The sequence below is a fragment of the Chelonia mydas genome, chromosome 8 (assembly GCF_015237465.2).
Source record: "Chelonia mydas isolate rCheMyd1 chromosome 8, rCheMyd1.pri.v2, whole genome shotgun sequence".
NCBI classification, from domain to species: Eukaryota; Metazoa; Chordata; order Testudines; family Cheloniidae; genus Chelonia; species Chelonia mydas.
Window position 1 is genome coordinate 94,400,989 of NC_057854.1, and position 22,488 is coordinate 94,423,476.

The 22,488-nt window shown below is 40.7% G+C and overlaps 1 long non-coding RNA gene across 1 annotated transcript in view; it reads left to right on the top strand.

The window, feature by feature from the left end:
* LOC114020056 overlaps positions 1-22,488 on the top strand; it is a 55,324-nt gene that overhangs the window by 21,271 nt on the left and 11,565 nt on the right. Inside the window, exons 3-4 of the long non-coding RNA XR_006292742.1 lie at positions 7,235-7,294; positions 10,989-11,065. This is a non-coding gene — a long non-coding RNA (uncharacterized LOC114020056). The remainder of the gene's footprint in view (positions 1-7,234; positions 7,295-10,988; positions 11,066-22,488) is intronic.

Sequence of the window (22,488 nt, forward strand, 5' to 3'; positions counted from 1 at the left end):
AATTGCCTGGGCTCAAACAAACATCTGTAAATGAAAATGAAGCTTTTAACGCTTTAGACGTAGTTGAGATGTACCAAATGGGACATAAGAGTAACTGCTTAGACAGGAATTTTAATCTGCACAGGGAGTAAACTATCAGGTAGATTGTTTGGGCTGACCAGATATAGATACAGAAGCAGAGGGAGATGGGGTTTATTGACCCCAACCAGGGGTTGGGAGGAAAAAATTCAATACTCCCTTCCTGAGAAGGGAAAATTCCAAAAGGTGTGTCCCCCAGCCACAGGATTTGTCAGGGTATGCGGGATGAGCCAGCTGTGATGAATATCCGTTGTCCCCAGCATGCTATTAGCCTGTTGTGCTCAAAGAGATTCCAAATATCAAGCATACGAAGCCAGATACACCTTTCTGGGGGATGGGGTCAGAAAGGAGTGAAATGTTAGTTGGAAACAAGAATCAAAGCCATCCTGTTTGATAAAGTTAATTTAGGAGCCAGGCTGAGGGAAGCCTGAGTGAGCTCAGTTCAAGCTACTGCCTGTGAGGTTTGTGGCTGGCTGTTTGCTTGGTTTGGTGATTCTCTGAAAAGCCTGGCTACACCAGTCAACTAGATCTCAAGACACTGAAGTAAGTCATACAGGTGACTGTAGCTCATCTTACCTGTCATTCACTATATATAAAGGGCCCAATACTTGTAGCTTCACTGAGATCAATGATGCAACACCAGATACCCCAGCAGATCTGCCCTGAAATACATATACTTCCATCAGCTAAGGCAGTGTTTCCCAAACTTGGGACGCTGCTTGTTCAGCGAAAGCCCCTGTGGGCCGGGCCGGGTTGTTTATGGTACCGGCGGCCGCTTCCCGCAGCTCCCATTGGCCTGCAGCGGCAAACTGCGGCCAGCGGGACCCGCGATCGGCCGAACCCCTGGACGCGGCCGGTAAACAAACCGGCTCAGCCCGCCAGGGTCTCTCCCTGAACAAGCGGCGCCCCTAGTTTGGGAAACCCTGAACTAAGGTGTTACAAAAACAACTAAATCAAAGTAATCTTAACATTGAGAAAACCCATCAGATGGCAAAGGAGGATATCTGCTTTTTCTAAATGGGGGAAAAATGCTTTGATACATAATAGAAATGCTATACTAAACTTCTTAACCCTCGCTTCTTCTCAGATGTACATAGAGTCTTATCATCAGAGATATAGAACATCAAACCTTGCATTGGTTCCCTTTTCCCAGTACCTGAAATATGCAGCTTCCTTCTGCACTGTGTGTCATAAATGTGAGGGATCAGTAGTTTTTATTTTTATTATATATACGTTGGCGCCTATGATTAGGGGCTTTCCAAACCACTTCTGGCCCCAAAAGCTTACATAGGTTAGATGGACCATTGGTCTGACCCAGTATGGCCGTTCTTATTCTGAACAGTTTAGGCCAGGATTATCAAAAGTAACTAGTGAATTTAGGTGCTTCAGATTTTGGGAGCCCAATTTGAGACCGCTTAAAGGGGCCTGATTTTTACAAAGCGCTAAGCATCTATAGTAGCTGAAGTTGGCCATTAAATATTGAGGCATCCAAAATCACTAGTCATCTCAATAATCTTGGCCACAGCTCTAAGGCTGATGTATATGCTGCCACAGACCTATATTGCTAAGTGAGCAGTATGTATTCTGTGTTCTGAGATCTCCAGCACCCCCTTCATACTTATTTTGACATTCAATCATGAAGTTCTAGCAAAAGGAATCCTCTTTCTTTTGGATACCACAGAAATCTGGTCATATGCACATAAGTGTAGTTGACCAATCAATCAGTGATCAACATCTGTCTATCAAGACTCTTGACATGACAAGTAGTTATAAATCATATGGGACGGATTACAATTAATGCTAACTTGCTTATCTTCACTGTCATCCCAAATCTTCATCAGATTTATGAGTGGCTGTTAGTACCAATTATACTGTAGGGTGTCTCTCTGACTTCACATCATCATCATTTTATCCACATGAGCACCCACAGGAAGCTGAACAAAATGTTCTTGAAAAGGATTCTTCTTCACTGGCCACTTACTGGTGCATGTATTAGACCTGAGTGTCCTCTCAGTTACAGCTGTGTAAAAAAAGAGGAACTCCATTAGCTCAGTGGAGTTGCTGAGATGTAAAATTAGTTTGATATCCGAATCAGGCTGACTGTACCTTAAAGAACAGATGTGTATTTTCCCTGTATATCTGCTCAGACTTCACATCCTGATGATCAGTTAAATAATGAGATTTTATGCTCTGCAATCAAGAACACATTGCACAGCTTTATTATCAAATAAGTCCTTTTTTGGTGTGATGTCAGGTTTTCCATCATACAAGTTCTTTCTTCTGACTTGCATCAGACTTCACCTAAACTTCTCACTACTCAACATGCAACAATTAAAAATACTTTTGCAATTTAAATGCAAATCATTTGTGGGGTGATCTGGTAATATGGCTGGGTTCTAATGCTATTTGTAGGGCTTCAGTGCTGTCTAATTTTCCAGTATTTTATGACAATATATTTCCTATTTTATTCTACTTTCACTGTGTGGTTAGAGAGGAAATTTTAACCCTTTAAGAAGACAATTTACTCACCCCTCTTCAGAGAGCCCAGCATAAGATCTGTGTAGCACTTAAGCCCTATTTAGGATTTAAGAATGTAATTGGTGCATAGACTTTGTGCTGGCCCGCTGAAGAGAGGTGAATTTCACTCAGTATGCTTATGTGTATCTATCTGATGATCATCTTTGAAGATAATAAAAATAAGAATTATAAGCATATACAGGACTATTTGAAAAAAGACACTGAGAGACTTTGTAATGGAAAAACATTTGTCCTTGCACTGGAAGTGTTTAGTGCTTTATTTTTATGATACAGGTCTCATCATCTACTAAACATATTCTTTATTCCCTCTCTTTGCATTCAGCAAAGCAGCTTCATCATTCAGAGTTTCCTTTGAGCTTATTCCTGCTCTTGATCAGATTGTGTGGTGGTTGTATACTGTTATCACCATCATTATAAATGAATTAATTGGCAGTCATGATCCTGCATTCCTTGCAGCCTCAGCTTTCAGAGTTCAGCGAGGTTGTAAGGGGGCACGTAGAACTGGGCCTACTGATTTGGATAAGGTAGGAGAAGGAATACACACCAACAAGCAGCAAAACTGAGCTGTTGATCAACCAACCTGGTTTTATTCCTTTGTCACTGTGAAAGTGTAGGCCAAACAGAGATATTGGTGACAGTTTTGTTTCCTGGTGCTCAGACAAAGCAAAGTTCTGTTTGTGTCCAGAAAACCTTGCTACTTTGATCTAAATACCAGCAAGGTCTCTTGGTTCACCATCCCGTGTGTGTGGTGGGTGTTTTTTTGTGTGTTTTTTTTTGTTTTTGTTTTTTTTTTAAATATTCTATTCACTTAGGGTAGAGTTCACCCCTGTGCAGATGACCAGCTCAAGGCGTGTGCACCTTTTAAGTTTTACTTGAGCCTTATTTTGGTGGGAATTGGGTGGGGGTTGAGCCAAATTATGGTCATCTGCACCAGAGTGAGTGACTTCTAGAGCACCTACCATAATGCAAATTTATAATTCACTGAGTAGTTACATTCGCCTTTTGTTGCTACCTGGGCCCCGGTACCTTTCACCTATCTCCAGAGAGGAAGAAAATCAAATTCTGTAGCCCTTACTCCTGCAAAACTCCCACTGACTGATTTTGATTTGGAGAATTTTTCTGCGTGTGCAGTGGTAAAAATCCAAAACTAATTTAAAACAGAAAAATGTGAGAGTGTGGACTCCCATTGTTGGCATGATATTTTATAAAATTGCTCAATATGTTTTTCATTTTCAGATGGCTCCCATTGAAACCATCTCTAAATGAAAACAGATGGGGGGGAAAAACAATAAGTAGGTAGATGTGTATAGTAACATTTTGGCTTCTGATTCTTTGTCATGCTTGCTAAAAGATTAGCTGCTATTAACATTTACTGTACTATTGCATCCTCTTCCTCTCATCTCTGCTGAAAACAGATTTCGTTTGGAGACCGCATAAAATCCTAAGTAGAAACCCTTTGATAAAATAAAGCAGAAATTGTGATATATAAAGTGAAAGATGCACGTAGGAGGACCCTTAAACATATTTCCTCATCATAACAAACGTTTACAGGTAATAGTTTTCCAGGTCATTGACGTCTACTGTAACAAAATGCTCTGTCGCTCAGAACGAGACGGGAAAGAAACACTCTGGCAGAGAGGAGTTGCTCAACAGGGCAGGGACAGAATGGGCCTAGCCTGTCAAAGACAACAAAGAAACCTGTTCAGTGATTTAGTTTAATACTTTATCAGGAAGGTGTTGCAAAAGACAGAGGAAAGTCCCCACTCTGTTCCGCTTCCCTGAGCCTTATTCTATAGATATTTCTCTTCAAATTTATATGGAATTTTAGTTCCGTGTTTTGAAAGCACAACAGGGTGGCTTGGTTTTTGTTTGGTTGGTTGGTTGGTTTTTTTTACAGGGGAAAATTAAAACATGCTGGGAAATTTCATGTAGTTGGCAACTATCACGTTCTGTGTGAAATCCAGATCAGTGAGGGGGGTGTCACCACTTGCCCTGTAACCCCAACTGCTTTAAATGCTCCCTACCTGGGATGCTCATGGTCAGCAGCAAGCATGCACTTTGTGTCTGTATGCTGTCCGGTACTCCGATGTCAGCAGTTTGCCTTTTGCAGCAACAGAGTCACTCCCCGGTTTCTACGAGCTTTGGTTACATCTGGGCAAGATCACACACACACACACACACACACACACACACCCCTGAATTGTCCCATATCCGTATGTTCTGCAATGTCCATGCTTTCCTGGACTATGCAGAGGAATAATAAGGTTTGTTTGCAGAGGAATAATAAGGTTTGTTTGCTCCTTTAAAGAATTAGTAGCTGTAGTAGTTGAAATGGTTACAAGCAAATCAAAATGGAAAAAATGCTTTCTAGTGAGTAGGATTTACCTGAACCAGGATGGTAGTTTTCTTAAGATTCTTACCACAACTCCTTCCAGCAAGATGGCTGACCTCCCACTTGGACAGGATCTCCTACAAAGTCCAGTGTGCTCAGTTCCTTTGTCTTCTTACGTGAAAGATAACGCTGGGTTCTTTATCCCTTTCTTTTTATAGTCTAGTGACCCTTTCAGATACATTCTTCTAAAAACCTGGATTTGTGCTGGAAATGGCTCTACTTGAGGATCACTTTAGATAAGCTGTTGCCAGCGGGGGAGTGAGGTGGGAGGAAGTTTTGTTTCATGGTCTCTGTGTGTATATAATGTCTTCTGCAGTTTCCACGATATGCTATGCATCCGATGAAGTGAGCTGTAGCTCACGAAAGCTCATGCTCAAATAAACTGGTTAGTCTCTAAGGTGCCACAAGTACTCCTTTTCTTTCCACCAAAATAAAGTTCAGTCAAGATATTTGGAAGGAGCCATGGAGTCTGGTGGTGAAGAAGTTCCATGCAGGTTTCTTCCCCTATTGGTGTTCGCTGTAATGTGAATTGATCTGTTCCTGCCCCCTCCGTTTCAAAAGAACGGCTACTTGACCTGTGATTGCCACTCAACACTGATGACACCTGGTTGGAGGTCTCGGTTCATCCTTTGTCTGGGAGAAACCTGTTTACCAGCTCCTCAGACTTGTTTGGTAAACACACGTTAGTTTCACATTTCCTTCACATTTGCATGGTTCCCTGGATGATCACTGTGTATACGCTATGCCTGGCCAGATTGTTAATGATCAGTGTGGTGTTAGTTTTCAAATGATACATGACACACATCAGATACAGTTTGACACTAATGAATTAGAGACAGTCTAGATGAAATTCACTATTAGATACCAATAAGCCCTTTGCCTTCTTGCAGTGGGATGCTATTAGGGTCACAACATCCTTTTTCCATTATATTGTCTTTATGCACACATGTCTGGATGTGTTTTGTTTGAGGAAGAGAGGAAAGTGAGCAAGGATGAGCCCTGACTTAATGTAGCATCCTTAACGAAAATAGCATATCTTCCTCATAATAATTCTTTGCACAGCTAAAGTCCCTTTCATCCGGGATTTTCAGTGTCCTTCACAAATATTTCATAAGTTAAGAATTATTCTGCCCAAAATCCCTGTGAGGTAGGGAAATCTTACCACCTTTTTATAAACGGGAAGAGTGAGGCACTTGCCCATGTTTCTAAAGCCAGGCTGGTGTGCTTTGTCTCCTCCCTTTTCTCATCCATCAACTTCCCTCACCTCCAACTCCCACCCTAAAACATGATTTTCTATAAAGCCTTTCAGTAATTATCTCTCCTAGATACCTCCACTGTTTTGAGCTTCCACCTTCACCTGGTATGGGTCTGTCTGTATCAGAACTGTAAGTGCTTTGGGGCAGTAATTGTGGTGTTTTTATAAGAATGGACAATGGCCAAGCAGAATGTCAGCACTCAACATGAAATAATAAAACGGTCAGTGAGAGATCTTGGAAAAGAGCCCAGAAGTTCTAACTTCCTGTTCCTGCTATAACCAGAAAACCACTATCCCCCCCATTTTGAAATACTGGGGACCTGTAGTTACATGTTTTGCTTTTCAAATATAACTAACTTGTGCATCCAAAATTTTGTATTTTCAGTGCTGTTAGCCAATTTCCTCTTTTTTATCTGTTTAGTTTGGGACCATTGATGTAAGAGATGATTGAGTCCTTTCATGAGGAGCGGAATAGAAAAGATCATAAAAGCAGCTGCTGTATTTTCATGAACATCTTTCAAGAGCTCAAGCTGTTTTAGTCTCCTGGGTTTTTCTAAGGCAGGAGAGGGAATAAAACAAAACTGTCAGCACACGCAAAGTTCTGCACACACAGAGTCTGCTCTATTACGTCCTAAATGATGTAATAGAGCAGACAATAGAAGCCATGGAGATCTAATCTAAGAGCAAAATCTAATCGGCGTCCTTCAGTCTGCACATCTGCTTGGAATCAAGACTATTTGCCATTCATAGCCTTTCCACCATCCTAATTCTGGGCATGGCAATTAATAATAATGCTGATGTGCAACAGTATGTAATTTACACCTCTAAATAAAGGATCAACTTTTGTTGATGCAGATTTATGTAAAACAATACAGTTCTATATCGAAAGTTCTTCATCTCAAATGCAAAATTAAAAAGACTGTTTTATTTCTTGTTGTAACATGCATATCCTCATTCTTTTATCACTGCAGAATGAGAGCAGTTTTCACCTATCCTACATCTTCGGGAGCACATCTTCATGTGGTGTTAATGTAAGATTTCATTGAGAATTTTATGGGAGAGCCATTTGTATGCAATGTGCAGCAGACATGCTTTAAGAGCTGCCACATCACCAGCATACAAATGTCAAAGTTGTATAAAATGGGATTTGTTATCTGTGTGGTCATGCATGGGTAATCCTTGAGAGGCTACATATTGGAAAAGAGAGAGAGAGAGATTACCTTTTTAATTAAAGACCAGCATCTTGCATAACCTACTGCATAAAACAAGACCACTAGCATTTTCCTGCCCTCCAGTTGCAGTGTTGATCTAGGCCATCTTCACAAGGTGGCAAAAATTTTGCATGTAAAGAAACCATATAAACTGGTGGATGGCAGCTGATTTGAGGCCTGATCCTGCCTCCATTGAAACTTTTCAGAGTAAAATAATTCACACCTTTTATCCCTGGAATGCAGGGATGTACTGAGGGCATTTGCAATGCTTTTGTTTGCCTTTTCGTTGGAAAGAACACCATACCACTGACAGAAGAGGAAGGTCAGCTGGGATACAGAGAATAGCTGGGTAACAATGTGATGGGCACCTTACAAACACCAGAGAGAGACTGATACACTGTTACAAACAGATGGCTGATGAACATGCTGTGCATTTTCAACATATTCCTCTATTGACATCACAAATTGCACTGTTAGCAGAAATTGCAATGTGATCGTTTGCTATGCTGTAGTCTGTATGCTGCATGTTTTATCTCCATTTGTTGGTGGGGAGGACCCCAAAAAGCAAACAAAAATCCACAACCTAGGTTTAGTATATTTTCTACTCTGTAGAATATGTCTATTGCAGTCTCGTGAATCATGTACATGAGTTATAAAATGACAATTAAAACATAAGTAATTGATACAGTATCAGCTCAAAATATAACCTTCGAAACAACCACAAAAAGAAATGTTCATGTTATACACAACTAATGTGATTGCTTCCAAAAAGTTCTTGTAGCCACAGAGACAGGAGAGCACAGCCTTAAAATGAGCCATCCACTGTCTGTTACTCTATTTATTTGAGCATGAATTCAGCCAGAAAATCCATCATCATGTGCTCAAGTGTCTCTGCTAAATGTGAGCAAAAATGAACTATGATATTTATTATTAGACTGAAAGAAGGTATCTTGCTTCTGAATCAGGAGAGAGGAAAGATTATACCTATGGGTACAGAAGAGGGCTGTGAATCAGGAGTTCTGAGTTCAGTTTTGAGCCACTCCCCATGGGAATATGTTTGACCTTAGAGAGGGTGCACCCAAGTTGTAATGCCCTTGGAGACTAGCTTTTTCAGCGCCTCTGAAAATCAATCCGTGTTTAAAGGTAGGCACCCAAAATAATAATAGAGGTCACTTTTGAAAGTGTGGGCTTGATTCTGGTAACCTATAGGCTTTTTAAAGGAGGCAAACATTGGGGCTAATACTTTGAGATTTTTCAGATAAGAATGGAATCCAAGCTATCACTTGGAAATGAAGGAATCTTTTAATAGTGTCGTGAGTAGAAGGTATATTGTACTTTTCTCTTATCCTCCAGAAGGATGACACAAACTTTAGAATACTCACTGTTACACTCTCTGGAGTCACTCACAACCCTGAGTGCCTACCAAAGGCCAGACGGTCATAAGCAAGGTAGACACCCCAAACTGGTGGTATTTTCTATAATTAGTTTTCGCCAACCCAGTACCAAATGTGAACTCCCAAAGTACTACGATAGTCTTATAATGGAATCACAGACAGTCCCCTAAGACGCTTTCTATCTTGCCACCGTGGCAAGCTGAAGTACGTGATAAATGGTCACTTACACCAAAAATCACAAAATATTCCAGTTACGGTCAGTCCCAAGAGACCAGTCACTCACCCAGGTTGATTTCTATCCTAGATCTCTCACCAAAGACAACACTGGTGGCCAATTCTATAGTAAACTAACTAAAGGTGTATTAGCTAAGATAAAGGAATGAGAGTTACTGAGAGATTAAAGCAGGTAAAAATATATGGACAGCTGAGTCATAGGCTATAATTTCGAAAGGTAGCAGGAGTGTTGTAAGCAAGACACATGAAGTAATTCTTTCACTCTACTCTGCGCTGATTAGGCCTTAACTGGAGTAATGTGTCCAGTTCTTGGCACCATATTTCAGGAGAGATGTGGACAAATTGGAGAGAGTCCAGAGAAGAGCAACAAAAATGATTAAAGAGCTAGAAAACATGACATATGAGGGAAGATGGAAAAATTGGGTTTGTTTAGTCTGGAAAAGAGAAGACTGAGAGGGGACATGATAACAGTTTTCAAGTACATAAAAGGTTGTTACCGGAGGAGGGAGAAAAATTGTTTTTCTTAACCTCTGAGGGTAGGACAAGAAGCAATGGGCTTAAATTGCAGGAAGGGAGGTTTAGGTGGACATTAGGAAAAACTTCCTAACTGTCAGAGTGGTTCGCACTGGAATAAATTGCCTACAGGGGTTATGGAATCTCCATCATTGGAGATTTTTAAGAGCAAGTTGGACAAACACCTGTCAGGAATGGTCTAGATAATATTTAGTCCTGCCATGAGTGCAGGGGACTGGACTAGATGACCTCTCAAGGTCCCTTCCATTCCTATGATTCTATATAGTAATCTGCCAATTTCCCAAAAATCTTTTAGTGCTGCCCAGAGTAACTCTGGGGATCTTGGTCTTCTTGTTCAAATATTCTGCCCTGTTAGAATCTAAATAGTCCAGTAATGAAGATTTTTTTTTCCTTTTGTCCATACTTATGGCTTCTTCTCACAGAAAAACAAGTTGACAGTTTGGCTACCCACGTCGGCTCCTTCTTGATGATGGAGAGAGGGGAATGCATTTTGAGTCTTTGATCATCACACACACTGACCACTTGCTTTGAAATGTGCAGGAATTTGCACCTTCCTGTTATAGTCCTTCATTTGCATGACACAAGGCTTCTTTCTGTTTGATGCGTAACTTAGATATAGGGTATATACAATGTAAATGTTTGCTACTATGTTCTAACAGAATACAGATAAGTGAAAACTATGCATGCAACATTTGATTAGTTTTCATGAGGTGTAAGCACCAAACACTTTCAAGAACCACTTTGATCTATACCCGGGGTTCTCTACCAGGGGTCTGGGGGCCCCTAGGAAGCCTCGAGCAGGTTTCAGTGGGGGCCTCCAACCAGGGCCAACGTTAGACTTGCTAGGGCCGAGGGCAGAAAGCTGAAGCCCCACTGCATGGGTCTGAAGCCCAGGTCCCTGCGCCCTGCCACCCGGGGCTGAAGCCGAAGCCTGACCAATGTAGCTTCATAGGGGCCCCAAGCAACTGCCCTGCTTGCTACCCTCTAAGGCCGGGCCTGGCTTTTATATGCAAAAACTAGTTATTGTGGCCCAGGTGGGCCGGGGGCGGGCCCTCAGAAAGAAAAAGGTTGAGAACCTCTGATCTATGTATACACAAGTGCATTGGCCTGGTTTCCAGTTGTGAGTTTGTCGGTTTTTGGCTGATGCCTATGGCCTAGGCCAGAGCTGGCACTAGCATTACACTCACTCCTGAAAGGAAGTTGACCTCTGTTAGTGCCCGGTGATATATGCATACTCCCCACTGATTTGTTTGTTAGACTGCTATGGGAAAACCATAAACGTCTGAACTCTACTCATCCAGTTTTCTCTCTTCCTTGTTCCCATAATACCCCATCTATTATTATTTATTTAGATAGAGCCGGACATGTGCATGATACTTCGTACTGCCCTGTTGGAAATCTGCATTCTCAGAGATGTCATTTCCCACAGGTGGGTACTTAACGTTATGTCTAAAGCAGCAGTTCTCAAATTACGGGGCAGGCTTCCCAGGGAGGTGTGAACTGTGTGCTCCGTAAGAGCTCTGGCTGTCAGCCCTGGGTGACTGGGGCTCATGCAGAAGGGCTGTGCACACCCAGTAGGTGGGGATAAAGAGGACAGCTGGAGCCCTGCCTCCCAGGCTCAGGCTTTCTTTCTCTGCCCTTCCCCCAATCCCTCACCAGGAGGCAGCATGGGATCTGGCTCTCCTTTCCCTGACTCCCTCAGTCCCCTACTAGAAGGCAGCCCGTGCTTCCCCCTCACCCCAATCCCTAACCTGGAGGTGGCAAGACTCCGGCGGTCTGCCCTGGGGTGAGCCATGAGAACTCCTCCCAACCCACTTTTTCCTGCTTTATGTCACACATCTTGGGAACTTTGTTCCCTTCTTTCCTGGATGGAATTGTCTCCAGAGCCCATCAATTTTGGAGTCTTGATTGGATGGAAGGGGTGCTGTTCATTGAAGCAAACCATCTGTCTGCCACCACCCCAGGGACTGAGCATGCTGCCTGCACTGTTCTGCCTGTCTTTGCTGTCTTGAAGAAAGGGAGATTGGGAGGATAACATCAGAGATGTCCAATACAAGATAAAGAACAGGAGTACTTGTGGCACCTTAGAGACTAACAAATTTATTTGAGCATAAGCTTTCGTGGGCTACAGCCCACTTCATTGGATGCATAGAATGGAACATATAGTAAGAATATATATATATATATATATATATATATATACACACACACACACACAGAGAACATGTAAAAGTGGAGTAAGAGGCTAATTAATTAAGATGCGCTATTATCAGCAGGAGAAAATAAACTTTTGTAGTGATAATCAAGATGGCCCATTTAGACAGTTGACAAGAAGGTGTGAGGATACTTAACATGGGGAAATAGATTCAATATGTGTAATGACCCAGCCACTCCCAGTCTCTATTCAAACCCAAGTTAATGGTATCTAGTTTGCATATTAATTTAAGCTCAGCAGTTTCTCATTGGAGTCTGTTTTTGAAGCTTTTCTGTTGCAAAATTGCCACCCTTAAATCTGTGTTACTGAGTGGCCAGAGAGGTTGAAGTGTTCTCCTACCGGTTTTTGAATGTTATGATTCCTGATGTCAGATTTGTGTCCATTTATTCTTTTGCGTAGAGACTATCCGGTTTGGCCAGTGTACATTGCAGAGTGGCATTGCTGGCACAGATACAAGATAGTTACAGAATATTATGGTTTATATAATAGACCTGAAATTGCTCTTTAACTCAAGCAGTTCTCATACTGACCAATTGAAAACAGGTGTTGATCCCAGTTCAGAGGTACCCGTGGTAACCAACCTTTATGGAAAAATACAGATTTCCATATGTCAGACATGACCTGACCTTCAAATGAGCAAATTGCAAACATTACAGGTTTTATATAAAAGAATGTAAGCATTAATGAAGTGGCTTCAGCTTTCACGTCTATAGTATTATTGATTACCTAAGCATCATCTGGGAGGGGAGGACATTTTTAGAACTAATGAATAAACAAAAAGAAAAGGAGTACTTGTGGCACCTTAGAGACTAACAAATTTATTTGAGAATAAGCTTTTGTGAGCTACAGCTCACTTCATCGGATGCATTCAGTGAAAAATACAGTGTGGAGATTTATATACATAGAGAACATGAAACAAAGGGTGTTACCATACACACTGTAACAAAAGTGATCAGGTAAGGTGAGCTATTACCGGCAGGAGAGTGGGGGGAGGGAACCTTTTGTAGTGATAATCAAGGTGGGCCATTTCCAGCAGTTGACAAGAACGTCTGAGGAACAGTGGGGGGGGGGGGGGTAATAAACATGGGGAAATAGTTTTACTTTGTGTAATGACCCATCCACTCCCAGTCTCTATTCAAGCCTAAGTTAATTGTATCCAGTTTGCAAATTAATTCCAATACAGCAGTCTCTCGTTGGAGTCTGTTTTTGAAGTTTTTTTGTTGAAGTATTGCCACTCTTAGGTCTGTAATCGAGTGACCAGAGAGATTGAAGTGTTTTCCAACTGGTTTTTGAATGTTATAATTCTTGATGTCTGATTTGTGTCCATTTATTCTTTTACGTAGAGACTGTCCATTTTGACCAACGTACATGGCAGAGGGGCATTGCTGGCACATGATATATCACATTGGTAGATGTGCAGGTGAATGAGCCTCTGATATTGTGGCTGATATGATTAGGCCCTATAATGGTGTTCCCTGAATAGATATGTGGACACAGTTGGCAACGGGCTTTGTTGCAAGGATAGGTTCCTGGATTAGTGGTTCTGTTGTGTGGTGTGTGGTTGCTGGTGAGTATTTGCTTCAGATTGGGGGGCTGATTGTAAGCAAGGACTGGCCTGACTCCCAAGATCTGTGAGAGTGATGGGTCATCCTTCAGGATAGGTTGTAGATCCTTGATGATGCGTTGGAGAGGTTTTAGTTGGGGGCTGAAGGTGATGGCTAGTGGCATTCTGTTATTTTCTTTGTTGGGCCTGTCCTGTAATAGGTGACTTCTGGGTGCTCTTCTGGCTCTTATAGCTCACCTTACCTGATCACTTTCGTTACAGTGTGTATGGTAACACCCATTGTTTCATGTTCTCTGTGTATATAAATCTCCCCACTGTATTTTCCACTGAATGCATCCGATGAAGTGAGCTGTAGCTCACGAAAGCTTATGCTCAAATAAATTTGTTAGTCTCTATGGTGCCACAAGTCCTCCTTTCTTTTTGCAAGTACAGACTAACACGGCTGCTACTCTGAAACCAATGAATAAACAATTATTTTGGAATATTGACCTTCCACAGGTGAGGTGCAATATGGCTCTGAACATTAAAAACCTACTAGAGAAATCAAAACCCGAATATAAGAGCTTTACAGGAGTCAATGATCTGCAACACTGCCTATGCTTAAGCAATGATTTCACCCATGTGGCCACAGACCATGCAGGAGGTCTGCACCCTGGTTGGGAACTTCATGGGTGGTCCCAGGGGCGTCTGCTGGTGCAGGGTCCTCGGCAGTGTGATTCTGATAGAGAGCTGGAAGGTGGGGGACCATGGAGCTAGTGATCTCCCAAGATCTGAGTCAGATCTCAAGCTGTCCATGGGGTCTTCTCTTTCCATTGTCTAAAGATCATGATTCATGCAGTTTATCACATGGCTATGACCTGCACATATGTGATGTTTGCGTGAATGGATGATTGACTGATAACCAGACAGAGCTGTCTGCTCTGTGGGTGCACGTAGTCCCTAACACTGTGCCTGTGGCACACTTGTTTGCCCTTGGAGAGCTCTGACTTTTTCATGTTGTGACATTTACTCTTTCATTATTTTAAGCAAAGGGAGCAGCTGGTGGCCAATAAAGGGAGGTTTTTATCTTAATAATTGATCCCTAATTCATAAATGTGAAGCTTCCCAGCCTCCTGCTGACATTGCCTGTAGGGTTTTCATTGTCTGTTTAAAAATGGAGTGACGTAATTTAATTGTAAAAGTGGTAGAGAGATCATTCTCATGTCACAAGAACATACTATTGCTTGGGCTTGTTTAGAAGATGTAGAATTACCATATTGTCACCGTGAGGGATGTAATCATTCTGTTTACCCCAGTCTGTTACTAACACTCCATTATCAGCCTGTGATTGAATTCATGCTTGTGAGAAACATGTCATCTCATAGGCGGCAGTATGTAACATTTAAATTAATGTGATTTTTATGCTTATTTCCCCACCACCACAAAAATAGTAATTTTTTGGCTAAAATATATTACATATATGTGGTAACTAAAGATAACTTTCATTTCACCAAAATTGTAAGCCTCCTATCTACATGACCGGCTCACAGAAGAAATTGACAATTGCTGTATACTGTTAGCCCTAATGTCCCTTTAAGGGTTGAAATCCAATAAAAATGATTCTGGTGGAAAGGTCAAATTTGGGATTACTTTCTGTATTCAGCTGCCCATAATGACTGATGTGTCCAGTACCTAATTTCCAGAGTCTAGCTCTGCAGGAATATGGAAATTAGTTATGTGAGTAGGTATGTGGTCTGCTATTACTTAATTAAAATAATAAAAATAAATATTAAGTTACAGCCTAGGGGCCTGGGGTGAGATCAGGACCTTATTGTGCTAGGTCATCTACAAACACCTGGTAAGAAACAGTACTTTGGGGTGTACACACACTACGAGTGTATTTTTGCTTGGAACAGTGACTGTGTCAATGAGAGTTGTTGGGGTTTTTTTTTCTCCTAGTCTGGGAATCACTGAGAGAAGAACAGAAAAGGGCTTGAAGGCTGTAGGATCAAAGCAGAATGGCTCACTTAGGTCACATGACAGAAAGTATAAAACCAAATCACTTGTTGGCTAGAACGCTCTTGTGAGAAAGTCTCCCTCTGTCTTCATTTTAACACACGTACCCCTAAATATCTGACAGCTGAGTGCTTTCAATTGTACTTCAGAAACACTCTGCTCAGTAAACGTGGATGACATTTGTGCTATTTGGTTAAGTTATTTTGCTTGTTCCATCCCTAAAGAGACCTCATCATCTGAGCATGTAAATAGGGAGTTGGGTGAATCTTCTGCAGTGGTCAAAGCTATAGGGGACATATGTCTTTAATATTAGTGTTGCATTCTCTCTCTCTCTCTAACAAACAAGTCATTTGTCTTCCTTGCTTTACTTCTTGAAACTTAAGTTAGAGACACATAGGCGAAGGATAGTATCTCTGATTGCCCCTAGTCCTCCTCCCTGGAAACTGGTGGAAAGAGGGAAATGTTCCTGTATGGCAGTAATAAAGTGAAAGAAAGAAAACTGTTTAAAAGACAAAAAGGAGAGATGTTAAACAGGTACATCTGGAGGTACAATAGCTATAGACTCTCTTTTGTGGCTTTGTGCACTTAACGTGCATTAGCAGGACTGTCTTCTAGTCGATGTTAATATCTGTGTTGAGATAAGAGAGGGTTTTTTTCCCTTGTATAGGCTACTGCGGCATTCTAAAGCCCCAGGCAGAAAGGTGTCTATTTAAATATGTCAGAAGCCTGCCTCAGACAACTGTGCTCAACATGCCCTTGACCATTTATGTCAGTGTGGCCAATGCAAAAACACAATTCTATGTGGCAGCCATGTACAATATTTGTTTGGTGTTTTTTAAAACTGAATGATACACATGTTGTTACTAATTTATTTGTGACATAGCAGCTGTTTTATCCCCTCATCTCTCATACATCTCTAATTTTTCAGAACCCATCCCAAACAGTGTATAGGGCCACAGAGCCAGCTTACATCTGCATACAACCTGACACTTCCCCCACCTCTTGGAATGTTCACAGATATTGCAAGTATTTTTCAATGAAAACTAATCACTCTGACATACATAACCCAATTCTTTTGTCGTTACTTGTAATTCAGGCAGAATGCCTATTGTCTTCAGTTGGAGTTTTGCCTTTGCAAGGACAGTTAGATCAGGCCCATAAACATGCTGCAAAACCAAGTGAAAATACAATTTAAGACATGGCAAAACACTAAAAATGACTAAAAAGACATCATCATACTGATCCTTCTCCCTCTCTCACTCACACACAGCCAGATTCACTTCAGGTGTAACTCCATACCCTTTACTGGAGTTTCAAGAGGAATAAATTTGACGCTCTCGCTCTCTTAATTAGCTAGACCTTGCATATATGTTTTACACTTCTAGTTTACCTCTGCATGGAGAAAGGCGGTGCCTTTGTTTGGTAAACCTGGCACTGATTTCCTAAGTAAGCTGTTGTAGGCATTGTGACACCTGCAGTTAGAATATTCTGTTATTAAGGGCTGGCTAAGATTGACAGCTAGGGATGATTAATACTTTATAGGGTCATCTCCAGTAATTATAGAAATTTTCATAGAACAACATCCTCTTCTGAGAAGTGCATCTGTAATTTTGTTTACACCTCATTAATGAGGTACTTGTTTTCATAAGAGTGGCTTATTGAAAATGCATTCCAACATACAGATCCAAAATGTTATGGCTCTGTCTGTATTTTTTATGAATTTTTGAGCCTTTAAGCCTTTTGTGTCTTAAACATATCTGTGATACATGAATAACATCACAATGATAATGGAATAATTTTCTGTCACTTTCCAAAGACAAGCATATTTATCATCATTACAGACCCATCTAACTTCATAGCACTGCAGTCATCGGATAACTTTCATGCTGCATTATTTATGGTGGAACTTAACTTTATTTTTCCCACTTCCTTCCAGATGCATCTATAAAGATTTTAGGCACATTATCCTTTTCTTTCTTATATTCATATCATGGTATATTGTTTTTTTTCTTTAAGCCTTCACTTTGTTCAGTATAATTTCTTCTTAATATCTGAGAGTAAAATTTATCTACATCCTGACACAAGTTTTTTCATTGGTGTAGCTGAATGAGGTTTATACTTGAGCTTTCGGAATTTTTCTTACAGAATGTTCTTCTGTTGGAAAGTGCTGATTCATCCAAAGCAAAATATTTTGCAAAAATGTGTGCTTTTTGACAACATTTTGTTTTTTGGGAGGGCTGAACAGAATGGTACATTCCGATAAGGTCAAAGTATTCTGTTTCAGCCTTTTCCAAATGGAATATCTGAATTTTCCATTACAAAATACAATTTTTAGAAGATTTAATTAAAAGTTATCATAGAGTATCAAATTTTGAAAGTCAAAATTGAAAGGACCTGTTTTGTTTTTATCGGAACAAAACATTTTGATCATCCTGAAAGGATTATTTTTTCGGACGTTTGTTTCACTGGAAACATCTATCCTGTTTTGGTTTTGTTTCAGAATGGAAAAAAGCAAAACTGCAGTATTTCCCACAAAATGAAAAATCTGGTTTCCTCCCTTCTCTTGTTTATATAGATAGTTACAGTAGAAATCCCCAGTCATGCAAGTCACTTTGCATTGGTAGACCTCTGCACTTAAATGGAGTAACATAAAGGATCAGAGACTAAGATTGAATAATATCATACCAAAGCTATGACTACTTCATTGGACTTCACATTTGTCACTGTTGTACACCTTGGCCATGGTGGAAGTGCAAAGAGAAAGTAGGGGATAGAATTCAGGTCCTCTGGCTCTGAAATTACAGAGCCCCATCATTTCAGCTGAAAGAGAATCTTGCTTAGTTGCTAGGGTCTATGACGAACCATTGAAAGAGTTCTGATGGTATCCAGTAGAGTGTAGTGAAGGACGCACACACACATGCACACGCACAGACACACACAGAGTTCTTCACTGTAATATCTCTGTGTTTTTAGTACTTGTATATAATCATGTATTGTCATTTTTCCTCTGCCTGTGGCTCCTAAAAATGCAAAGTATATAAACAACAATAGAAACCCTGAGCAACAAGCAAAATACTTGTGAGCAAATAAAGCAGTGTGTTTGTCAAAGGGACCATAGAGTATATCTACCTAGAGGGCCATACAATATGTCTAATTGAGGGACTGGTACTCAGTCTGAAGATGGCTGGGTCAACATGAAAGAAGACCTAGTACCCATCTGCGACTCTAGGCATGTACTCGGGGTGGCTAGCCCGTCCTTCTGCTCACTCTGCTGGGGCTGCACTCTGTATTTAGTGCATTAACTTGATGAGCACTAACGCAAGTATGTCTCTTTGAGCTGGGAATCACACCCCCAGCTCAAAGTGTAGACATACCCTCAGCATGGCTTGGAAGGGCAGGAGCCCCAGGGCCATTCTAGGATACGCTGGCTGTTTGCAGACCCCAAAGGGCCACTCTCAGATGGAGAATAGCTAGAGTGCAGTAATACTCCCACCTGCTCCTGCAGGCCCCTGACATGTCTCCTATACAGGGAGTGAGGATTGGGAATTTGTGTAGGAGCAGGTTATTCCTGCTCTATGCCAGGTGGGCACTAGGAACATCTAGCTGGGGAGGTACAACAGTTTTCTCTGTCCTTTTCTCTGTTAGAACACTATAAAGGGAGAGATTGCAGGAGTGGATCTGGTTGTATATTTTAGATCAAATCTAAATCCACACAAGCCCTGGATACAAACAAGGGACTTATCTTTCATATACTTGGGTTTAGGATTCAACAAAAGCTTACCTCCAGTGTCAAATTATGTTTTATTCAACCCTTGCAAACAAAAACATCAATGACCATTGGTCTCGGCTGATCAGGAATGTTAAGGCACTGAAAGAGATTACAGTACTGACAGGAAAGGTGTATGCATGCTACAAAAATCAGCCACTAAAAGGCAACTATATGTGGAACTAATTTCTAATTGCACAAGTGGAATACAATAAAGCCAAAGTATGTGAGTGGAAGAGTAAGATATGGAAATTGCTTGCTTGGCCCAGCACTAAGAAAAAGTGTGATGGAGCCCATTCAGAAGACATATCGTGAACACTTGTAAGAGACTGTACTTCTTACTCAAGATGTGTTAATGCATTCCTAGAATTGTATAGCAATCTATATACAGGAGAGAATGTACTTGGTTCATAATACAAATTACATTTCATGACTAGATAATACAAACTTGCAAACCTCTCCCATGGTGGCAGCACTGTTGAGAGAATGTCCTTATTGACTGAGAAGTAGGGGAGGTGATTTATTGCACCATGGTGTAGTATGGTGTACCTATAACAGGTCACTGTCCTTCCCCTGTGGCTTTGCCTTATGGGGAGGAAGCAAATGAGACATAGGAAAGTCTATGAAATTCATGAATGGTGAGAGCACCCTAAAAATGCGATTGGACCTGGAGTGTGTCTGAGTGGCCTTGCAAGATACTCAGTACAGGAACAAGGATCTAGGAGAGGAGAATCATAGCTAGTATTTGCTTATTTTATTTAAAATTAGTATATGTCAATCTTAAACCTAATCAGTAATTAGCTCTTAATAATAAAAGCCACAGGAATAGGAATTTTCACTTAATTCAATAAACCATTGGCTGGACATCTGTGAACCCAGCTGCCAGAGATTTTCTCCTACTCTATGCAATGTCATACTTTAATTATCTCCCTTTATGTATGACAAGCTTCCGTATGATATTATGCCTGGATTCCAAAAGAAAATCCCCTACAGTGCAGCTTATATGAAGCCAATTCCTTGCTGTACATAAGTGCAAAGAAAATGTTGGCCAGTGCTCCAGCTATGCAGACATTGTGGGTAATCTAAGAAACTGTGGCAGTAGTGCAAACTGACAATAATCCCAACAGGTCCATCTCAGATAACGTTCACAAGCCAACGTTTCTCTTAGGCTGTAGTCATCAAGTGGAAATGATCCTGTTTTGCAGTACTGGAGGAAATGATAGTTTTGTGTATCCTGGATATTTGTATGTGTTCTGTCAGCATTGCATGCTGCAAGAAAATATGTTTTAAAACAATAAGAGGTTGCTGTGTAATATGGAAGGTTATGGTGAGACATTGTGCAGGTTTAAGTAAGTGATCATAGATCACTTGAGCTGTTCAGAGGTTCTACTCAAAGGAGAACAACATTTACTGGGCTCCACCTCTGCTTCATGAGAGATGTCTCTTCTACCAGATAATCTGCTTCTGAAATATTCTGAATATAGGGATTTGTAGGTTTTAAAAAACTGGTGTGGATTATAAAGCAGTCCACATAGCTGAACTAAAGAAGCTTCTGATCTCATCCTACTGTGTGCATACACTATGTTGTTTATATCCAATGCCCATGCGGCTCTGTCATTGGATTGGACAGTGTGGACCAACCTTATAATTGTTAATTCAAACCGAAACCAACCCTTTAAATTATGGCACTATTTAAACAGCTCCCAACTCAGGAGAGTCTGTACAAACAACTCCAGCACTTGCGAAGTTTTACAAAGAAATTCTGTCTTGGAATGAAATGGAGTGAGCTAAGTAGATTGCTAGAAGTGTGTTATATAGCAAAACTCTTCTGAGCCTCTGCAGCTCATGAGTTATGAGCTATCAAACTTTCAGATAAGCCCCCATAGCCCACTGACAACCAAATGATATCGTGCATTTGCTCTTTAAATTTGTCTCCCATGACAGAACAAAGCAGCCATTTTTTCACTATTTTATTACTCTTTTTTGTTAGTCTTTTACCTCATAGCTACTGCTTGGTTTCAGAGAAGCTATAAAAATCTGGTGGTTTGATTAACTCTGTTACAAGTATTGTAGCTAAAGGTATGCTGTGGTTTTTAGGTTTAGATTGAGAAATACCATCAGACTTAGAAGGACAAAACAAATTCAGTATATTAAGAAACACCGACTGAAGTAAGGTGGCTGCTCTCACTGAAATAGCAGTAATATGGTACTCAGCTTAAATGGACATTCTCACAGATGTGAGAACAAAAAAGAACATGTGCACAAAAATGTTGGTGGATAAGTGGCACCGGCAGCCAGAAGCTGCTTTCACAGGTGACTAGAATGTGGAGGAGTCTGACAAGAATAGCATGTGTGCAAATGATTCATATTTGAAAGAATCAGCACCAGCTTTCAAATGGGTTCATGCAAGAGGGGGGAAGTGGATTCTTTGCTGTTCTCTAAGAATTCATGTGCAACTATATTTAATTATCACTTGCAAGTGTGCATTAGTAATTAATACCTGATACACTGACCCTACACATAAGGCCATATAAATTAGGATATTAACTATTAGTAAACCAGATTACATTTAGATTTAAATTTCTTGTTTAATTACCCTGAAGAATATATGAAATGGCAGCCATTAGAGAGTTCATAAGAGCTTGCTAAGGAAGAAAGAAAAGAGGGATAAAGGAAGGAGGAAAAAAAGAAAGGAAGGATGGGTATTTTTCATGGTCTGCATACTACTATGCTGCAGGTTAATATAATCAAATAGAGGCTATATCCTAGCTAGTATTTTAAAGTCCAAACTTTTTATGCTTGGCATTCAGGTTTTTGGTTGTACTTCTGATATTTGTCAAATCGGTGAGTCGGTGTTGTCATGTTTGTGAGCAAAAAGAATTATTTGCCTTAAACACCCCACCATGAAAAGGCTGATGGCCTGATTTAAGTCAGTTGTGGATCTGGGCCCATGTTAGTTGAATCACCTGCTTCAGTCAGCATGTTACTCTCCCTGATATAAGGGAGATAGGAAAGGATTCTCTGGGGAGAGAAGACTGAGTAGTCAAGTTTGGGGAGAAGATCTGAGTTGGCTGCTATGTTATCTTATTGTTACTAAGGGCCAGACCCCAGTGTTGATTCTACACAATGTTTGAAAATTGTCTTATAGCGTGTTGGTCACACAGCTATATTCTTATCCTTGTTTTTGTAAATGAAACCTTCTGTTTAAAAAATACAGCCATCTCCTTAAATTTACATCAGTATAAAAAAGCATTGTTTGCTAAATTCATAGTCTGGCTCCAATTTGGATGCACTAGTGAAGTCCAGTAATCT